Source organism: Tenrec ecaudatus, chromosome 4, assembly GCF_050624435.1.
Source record: "Tenrec ecaudatus isolate mTenEca1 chromosome 4, mTenEca1.hap1, whole genome shotgun sequence".
NCBI classification, from domain to species: Eukaryota; Metazoa; Chordata; class Mammalia; order Afrosoricida; family Tenrecidae; genus Tenrec; species Tenrec ecaudatus.
In genome coordinates this window covers 131,326,928-131,336,478 of record NC_134533.1, presented here as the reverse complement: position 1 = coordinate 131,336,478, position 9,551 = coordinate 131,326,928, and positions in this window count along the sequence as shown.

Genomic DNA, 9,551 nt, shown 5'->3' with positions numbered 1-9,551 from the left:
TCCTTGCGACGGATTTTGGATTACTTGTTGCTCCCCTGTCGCTGGATTGGTCAGCATCACCTCCTTACCCCCTCCTCTCTCTCTCCCATGTCCCCGGGAACCATTGGTCCTGTTGTTTTCTCCTCCAGACTATTCTTCCAGCCTATCTTATCTAGATAGATCTGTTGAGATAATAATATGCACCAAAAATCAAACCATAGCAAGATAGGCGATGGGTGAGAACAGTGTGATGACAAAAAAACAACAACAGAAAACCAATGATCAATAAAAGAGTAAATTAATTAAAAGACAAAAAAAATTTTTAAGAAAGAAAAACCTGTAAATAGATCAAGGTCTGATTTTTTTTTTCTATAGGTGTGTCCTTCAGTCAGGTCTGATGGCGTATCATGCTCTGGCCCCAGAGTCTGTCCTTTGTACTCCCTCAGGGGCTACCCGCTCTGCTCTCATGGTTGCTCTGCTGCATGCTTTTAGTGATTTGCCTCCGTGTTGGAGGGCCAGTCGGGTCAGTCCCAACACAGAGTCTCCGGTATTGTCCCCATAGGGCTCTGGGCCAGCAAGGGATGGCATGTCTCATAGTGGGATCAGCCATATGGTCCACTCTGTACATTGGCTGTTCAGAGTGCCAAAATCATCCTCCAAGCCTGGTGGACCAGTGTGTGCTCCACTCTCTTCCTCCCCCTTCATTTGCCCCTGTGTGCTCTGATCAGACATGTCCATCTCCCCTAGCTACAGGTTCAGTGCCGTCTTCTAAAGTAAATTCTTCTGGGGGGAGGGGCAGTTGTCCACGTAGCTGGTATGGAGGCTGGACCATCCACTTTTCATTTAGGATCAAAAGCATCTAGCTTTTAGCATTAGGTGCTATTAAGTCAGTTCCAACTCAAGGCAGAATGAACCACTGCGCAGTCCTACACCATCTTCAAAACTGTTGTTATACTTGAACCTAACATTTCAGCCTTTTCCAGGGACTGGCATCTCCTGATAACATATCCAAAGCATGTGAAGTCTCCCCGTGCTTGCTTCTAAGGACCTTTCAGACTGTTCTTCTGACACAAATCTGTTCATTCTTCCAGCACTCAATGGTATTTTTAATATTCTTGGCTAGTGTCATCTTGATGGGTTGAAACACTATCTCGCTCTAGTGTTGATGTACATTTTTCTGATGCCTAATTATACTGAGTATCTTTTAAGGTAATCATTTAATTTTTATGGCATTTTGAAAAGATGTCAATAAGGTCTATTTAATTTGTGTTCAGATGGAAACACATAACTCAAACTAAATATGTGACAGTAGAATAAGAATCCATTTTATCCTAAATACTTGAGATATTTATACAGCCTACTCAAGTTTTTATCAACATAGATAAGGTGGCGGTGGTGGTGGTGGTGGTGGTGGTGGTGGTGGTGGTGGTGGTGGTGGTTTTTAAGAGTTAATCTCTAAATAGGGGGCTGTAGTACTGAGCACTGAATCTCCTTTGCTTGATTAATTTTTATGTTAGGGAAGTAATACAAGGATTCCATCAAATGACCCATCAGTTTGAGGAAAAAGCATATCAGAATTGATGGTCAAAGCCTATATGGCTTTATGGTTTAGTCTCTAGGGGTATGTAATGCTCTTGTGAAAATAGTATTCCTCATGATAATAACGAGGAACTGGTGGGCCTCCAGGGCTGGGAGCTGAACTGAGGGGCAGTTCTACCCTGTCTAATAGGGTCACTATGAGTTGGCAAAGACTCGATGGCTGTCAGTTTGGTTTGTTTGACTTGAGTACTGGCATTCAGTGTGTTTATCGAAATCAATAAATTACAAGCATTTAGATGTCTATTTTTTTGTTTTGTTTTTTTTTTTGTTTTTGTTTTTTTTTTAATTTTATTTTATTTATTTATTTTTTTAATTTTAACAATTTATTGGGGCTCATACAATTCTTTTCACAGTTCATATATATACATACATCAATTGTATAAAGCACATCTGTACAGTCTTTGCCTTAATCATTTTTTTCTCTTTTCTTCTTTTACATTTTATTAGGGACTCATACAACTCTTACCACAATCCATACATATACATACATCAATTGTATAAAGCACATCCATACATTCCCTGCCCCAATCATTCTCAAGGCATTTGCTCTCCACTTAAGCCCCTTGCATCAGGTCCTCTTTTTTTTTTCCCCTCCTCCCTCCCCCTTCCCCCCTCCCTCATATGCCCTTGGTAATTTATACATCGTTGTTTTGTCATATCTTGCCCTATCCGGAGTCTCCCTTCCCCCCTTCTCTGCTGTCCCTCTCCCAGGGAAGAGGTCACATGTGGATCCTTGTAATCAGTTCCCCCTTTCCAACCCACTCACCCTCCACTCTCCCAGCATCGTCCCTCACACCCTTGGTCCTGAAGGTATCATCCACCCTGGATTCCCTGTACCTCCAACCCTCATATGCACCAGTGTACAGCCTCTATCCTATCCAGCCCTGCAAGGTAGAATTCGGATCATGGTAGTTAGGGGTAGGAAGCATCCAGGATCCGGGGGAAAGCTGTGTTCTTCATCAATACTACCTCACACCCTAATTAACCCATCTCCTCTCCTAAACCCCTCTATGAGGGGATCTCCATTGGTCGACACTTGGGCCTTGGGTCTCCACTCTGCACTTCCCCCTTCATTTAATATGATATATATATATACATATATATACATATACACATATATACACATACATACACACACTTATATCTTTTTTTTTTTTTTGCATGATGCCTCATACCTGGTCCCTTGGGCACCTCGTGATCGCACTGGCCGGGTGTGCTTCTTCCATGTGGGCTTATTTGCTTCTGAGCTAGATGGCCGCTTGTTCACCTTCAAGCCTTTAAGACCCCAGACACTATCTCTTTTGCTAGCCGGGCACCATCAGCTTTCTTCACCACATTTGCTTATGCACGCATACAAAATTTAAATCCCCCAAGCCTCTGAAAACTGCGAAGATTTCACAGCACTAGGTTGGTACTCTCCCATCCAAGAATCAGTGTAACTGGCAGGGTGTGAGGCATTCAGGCTCCCTCAGTTCCTCCTACTGCCTTCCCTGACCCTGGTCACTTGCTTCTATTACCTCTCTTGGACCTTACATGCATTTGAATTAGAACACCATAGAGTACAGTGCTCTACATGTGCAGCAGCTCTAACCATGTCACTCTCTGTCTCTATGAAGCCTCTTCCAACAAAATTCAAATGCGATTGTATGTGCACACATAAACACACGCATGCACCAGAGCACCCTTCTTAACAGAGAGTCAGGAGGGTCTCTTATTTGCTGTCCTCACTTTGGACACAAGTCCCTTGATGATGAGTAGGAGAAAAGGAACATCAGGTAGTGGGGGAAACCCTAAGGAGGAACAGAGGAGAGCTTTAACTAAGAATAATGCTACTAGGGGAATGATGGCATGTGAGGAAAATTAGATACTTCCAGACTGTCAGATTTTTCCATACAGCAAAATTAACTTTTCTAGTTTTGTCTAAAACTGGCCCCAGGAAATTTCAAATAGCACATCTCAGATTATCTAACCTACAAAGGAGTAGCCGGCCTTCCACCCACCCCCACCCCACCCCCGCCAAAAAACCAAGCGGTACAAAGCTCCACTGGGTACACATTTCAAAATATACATTCTCCTGTTTGGGCAGGCATCTGGCAACTTGCTCCGAGCTAGTGCACCCACACTTTTTTCCCAAGGCCATTGCTGGTGACAAGACCTTGTGCTCTTCTCACAAGCCAGAATGCAAACATAAATCAAGTCAGTGTAAGACGCCATCATCACCTCACTCAAATACACCTCGTCAAGTGAACTCAAACTTCAAGAAGATGCTCATTTGTTTGGTTTTGTTGATGTGAGGGTGATAGTGCATTTGGAGTTTAGTCATTGCACTAGGTCAGACTGTTAATCAAGCTTCCTATATAGAGGTTCTGAAGATATTGTGTAAGAAGGTCTGAGTTGTCTGGCTAGACCAGAGCTTGCACACTGCTATTGACTAGAAGTTCCGACACACAGAATCCAGGACAGATAAACCCCTCAGGACCAATACTGAGAGTAGCAACACCACGAGGGAAGGTAGGGGGGAGAAGCAGAAGAAAGGGGAAACCAATCTCAATGATGGACATACAGCCCCACTCCACCACCCAGGGGAACAAACAGCAGAAGTTTGGGTGAAGGGATACAGCAGAGGCGTAAAATATAAAAATAAAAAGTATGTATAAATTATCAGTGGTTCACGTGGGTGGGAGGAGGGGAAAAAAGGAGCTCAAGGAGAAAGAACATGTTTGGAAATGATGATAGCAATGTATGTACAAATGTGCTTCATACAAATTGGTGTATGAATTGTTACAAGAGCTGTAAGATCCCCCAATAAAATGATTTATTTAAAATAAAAAGGACTGATTAGTGGTAGACAGGGGACTGGTTTTGCCACCATGACAGTGCACCTGCTCACACAAAAAAAACAGCATGCCTCTATCGCCCGATCTGATCCCAGCACACCGAGGCAAAATACTAAGGGTGTACAACAGAACAGGAAGGGGAACAGAGCAACGAAGTCCCCAGGGAATACCAAAAATAGACTTTGGGGCCAGGGCTAGCTGACCCATCATACTCTATGAGAAAACACTCCTAAAGGCCAACAAACAGTCCTTGAACTAACTGAAAGCTTTTCTTTCTTGTGTTTTGTTTTGCTTTTTGTCATTGGCTTGTTGGTGGTGGTGTTGTTCTTTTGTTTCATTTTGTTGCTTGGGTTTGCTCTGTCTCGTTTTTGTGCATGCTATGATTTCCACAGGTCTGTCTAAATGAGATAGGCTGGATGAACAATCTGGAGGAGAAAACAATGGGACTGACAGCTGGGGGAGGGAGATGGGAAAGGGGGGTGTAGGGAAAAAGGAAGTGCTGTTAACAAACCCAGGGACAAGGGAACACCAAGTGATCCAAATAGATGGTGAGGAGGGTGTAGGAGGCTTGGTAGAGTGTAACCAAGAGTAATGTAACCTAGAGGAATTACTGAAACACAAATGAAGGCTGAACATGAGAGTGGGACAATCAGAAAGTAAAAGGAAATCAAGGAAAGAGGTAGGAAGCAAAGGGCATTTATAGAGGTCTAAATAAAGGCATGTGCATATGTAAATATATTTATGTATAACGATGGGGAAATAGATCTATATGCATATATTTATAGGTTTAGTATTAAGGTAACAGATGTACATTGGGCCTCCATTCAAGTACTCCCTCAATGCAAAAATACTTTGTTGTATTAAAGTGGCATTGCGTGATGCTCACCTCCCCAACACAATTGCTGGAGGCAAATGGGTGCATAAGCAAATGTGGTGACTGAAGTTGATGGTGGTCGGCTATCAAAAGTTATACATTCTGGGGTCTTAAAAGCTTGAAGTTAAACAAGTGGTCATGTAGCTGAGAAGCAACAAAGCCCACATGAAAGAAGCACACCAGCATGTGTGATCACGAGGTGTCGGAAGAATCAGATATCAGACATCATCGGAACAAAAAAATCATATCTTTGTGAATACGGGGGAGTGTGGAGTGAAAACCCAAAGCTCATTTGTAGATAATTGGACATCCCCTTACAGAAGGGTAGCAGGGAGGAGAGGAGCCAGTCAGGGTGCACTGTAGCAACAATGAAACATACAACTTTCCTCTAGCTCCTAAATGCTTCTTCCCCCACAACTAAAATGATCCCCATTCTACCTTACAAATCTAGCTAGACCTGAGGATGTACACTGGTACAGATAGGAACTGGAAACACAGGGAATCCAGGGCGGATGATCCCTTCAGGACCAGTGGTGAGAGTGGCGATACGAGGAGGGTAGAGGGAGGGAGGAATGGAAAGGGGTAACCGATTACAAGGATCTACATATAACCATCTCCCTGGGGGACAGACAACAGAAAAGTGGCTGAAGGGAGATATTGTATAGTGTAAGATAAGACAAAATAATAATTTAGAAATTATTCAGGGTTCATGAGGGATGGGGAATAATTATCAGCTGATGCCAGCGGATTAAGTGGGGAGCAAATGTTTTCAGAATGATGAGGGCAATGAATGTACAAATATGATGTATGTATCAATTGTGATAAGAGTTGTATGAGGCCCCAAAAATTGATTATAAAAAAAGAGAAAAGAAATAACAGTATGAAAACATCCCCCCAAAAAGCATGCCTCTCTTGTCCCTCATATCCTAATCACCTGAACTCACTCCATGTGACTTCTTTCTGTTTCCATGAATGAAGGACAGTGGTTTGACAACACAGAAGAGGGGGGGAAAAAACAAGGGTGTCACCCAAACTGCTGAGTTTGAAAAATGTTTCCAAGAATGTAATCACAGATTAGACAAATGTGTGAAGTGTAATGGAGAGTACTATGAAGGGGATAAAAAATTTAAATGCATAGTTTTGAAAAAATTGTAGTTTTTGTCGGGTTCCCCCTAGTAGCTTCCAATTTCATAGCAACTCAAGCCATCACCATACATCAAACTGACAGAGAAGGGGTGGGTTTTGTGTGTAGGTGGTGTTGGTTATTGCACAGGGGCAAGGGACTTCTGGTGGCATAGTACCTTATGCCTTGGGTGTCAACTGTAATGTCAGCAGTGGGGAACCACCAGTCAGTCCTCAGAAGAAAAGGATGAGGCGTTCTACTCCCATAGAGTTAGCCTTTGGGAAACCCACAGAGATAGTTCTGCTCTGATCTCATAGAGTCGCTATGGCTCAGCATCGACTCCATCGAAGTGAGCTGACAAACTAAAGGCAGGAGATCTGAAAGAGGATGCGGAGACGTTGTCTCAGGTACTTTGGACATATTACTATGGTGGAACCAGTCCTGCAAGAAGGGCATCATTTTTGGCAGAGGGTTAGCAAACAAGAGGAAGACCCTTACTTAGGTGGATTGACACCGTGGCTGCGAGAATCGGCTCAAATACAGTAACAAGTGCGAGGATGGCGCAGGACTGGGCTTTGTTTCTCTCTCTAGTGCACAGGCCCCTATGAATCCGAACTGACTCCAGGGCTCTACAATATCAACTACTACAACCCTGAAGTTCAAACCTACCCAGTGGCTTCCCAAAAGGGAGGTGTGGCCATGTGCCTCTGTAAAGATGACAGCTAGGGAGCCCCTGCGGGGCAGTTCTACTCTGTGGCACAGGGGCAGCCAGGAGTCGGAATGTGCTTCACAGCAAAGGGTGTGCTTTGTCTCAGTTTGTGCCTGCTGCTGTTTATGCTATGCACTGAGTTTAACATGTGACACTCAGGAGCGAATGAATGGAAACACACCCATGATGCTTCCATGATGCCAGATGCAAGCTGACACTGTTTCTGAGTTCTGGGCATATTATTTTTTCAGAGATAATTTCCTGTAGCGGTGACACACCGAGTCCTATTTCATGTAAAAGCATCAGCAGCAGAGGAAAGCACTGCACAGAGAGAAGACTATGACACGTAACAGGCTTTCCATAGAGGAACAAAAGGGTGGATGTCTTGGGCTGCACTCTTTTCTTGTATACAGACAGTAAACAAGCTGAACACATCTCACCTAAGCATAACATTACAACTACTTGAAGCCCAGCTCAGGCATCTGGACAAGAGGCAGCAAGGAAGGATGGGAGAGAGTTAATGGGCTGGGCGTCCCCAAAGGTGCAGAGTGGGAATCAAGGGAGGATCCAGGACGAGCCAAGGCTTCTGGCAGAAGTCTGAGAGGAGAGCAGCAGAAAGGAGCTGCTCTCTGGGTCCTCACAGATGTAGCCAGTGAGAGAGCAGCAGTGCTGCCCCCTGGCGGTGCGCCGAAGGCAGGGCCGCTTCCCCCAGGGCTGGAGAGCTCTGGGGAAAGACAAATCCTGTCACTTTGGATGCCAAGTAAGGGGGCACTGTGTGCCGGTGGTGTACCTATGTTGGCCAAAGCGCTGCCCACTGTGCATTTGCTTCCCACAAGCACAGTTATCCTTCCTCGTGCATCCAGGAAAGACAGTTCTAGAAAAACACAAGCAGTAAAATAAAACACTGCCAGGTCTCGAACCATCCTCACCATTGTTACTATGCCCACTGATGTAGCCACTGGTTCGAGCTGTTTTATTGCCCGTCCTCCACTTTTTGCCAAGCATCATGTCCTTCATGGACTTGATGTCCCTTCAGGGACTGGTCTCTCCTGACAGCACGTCCAAAGATATCAAATGAAGTCCAGCCATCCTTTGTCCCCATGTTCTCTTGGCAGTCCTTGTACTTTTATTGCTCAGTGTCTGATTATTTGGGACCAGGCCTTATTGCTGCCCCTTCCTCACCTTGGCCCCCAATCCCGACCCCAAGCCCTGCACATCCACTGTGTGAAACCTCCTGTTCCTGTAACCATCCCTGTGCTTTTGTGTGGGGGGGTCTAGCTGGGTTCCCCTGGCAATTCGCCAGCTGCCCTTGGGAAAGTTCATGGAGTCGGCTAATTAGTAGAAAAGCCAAACGTCCAGCTGAGATTGGTTTACTCCCTAGCACCCTTGGGCAGGAGCACAGCCCCACTCCCGGTCCCAGGTAGCCAACGACCACACCTAGGTTCTCCGGACTTGGCAGCTGTAACATGTGGCCTGGGCTTCCCCTTCATTTCCTGCTCCTTTCTGGCTTGCTGTCTGACTTTTCTTTGCGGAATTAAAGCTGCAAATTGACAGGATCCCATAAACACTCTAAAGCCACAAAAAAACACCAAATGCCCACCCAAACATGTGAAACTTCCAAAAATCATCCTTAGAAGATTCCCAAACCCTAAACATTCCTAAACCCCATATATGCCCTGAAAACACCATGAAAGCCCTAAGAAAACCTAAAATGCTGGGGGAAAAAAACACATATAATATGAAAAATACCCTAAAATTCCTAAGGAACTCTGTAACATCACTAAAAACACCATATGGTGCTGAAAAATAACTATACACTCTAAAAAACCACCCCTAAATCCCTTAAACACTCCCTAAAATCTTATAAAACACCCTAAAAACCCCAAACCACCCGAATGCCCCAAACACACCTTGAACGTCCACAAACAACCTAAAAGCCCTAAAAAATCACATGCCACCAAAAAGCCCTAAATGACCGCAAAATGGCAACTCATAGCCACCCTATAGAGGGCTTCTGGAGCTGTCAGTCTTTTATGGGAACAGCTTTATCGTTCTCCCAAGGAGAAGTTGGTAGGTTTGAAACCCTGACCTCATATTTAGCAGTCTAATAATTGCTGGACAGTGCCACCAAGGCTCTACTGGTGTAGTGGGTTACACATTGGGCTGCTAACCTCAAGGGAAACGGTTCAAAACCACCACCCACTCCTTGGGAGAAAGAAGAAGCTTTCTTTCTATTCCCCTAGATTTCTCATTGAAGGTGTAAAGTAACCTGTTAAATGCTCGCAGTGGCAGCAGCAATGTCTCATAACCATGGGGAAATGTGGTTCAGAAACTTCAGAAGCAAGCATCCACCAGTAGGTGACTGACCAGCAGTATTGACTTGGGCAAAGAGAAGGTGACATGGAAGGGTAAGGAGAAGAATGCGTGCAG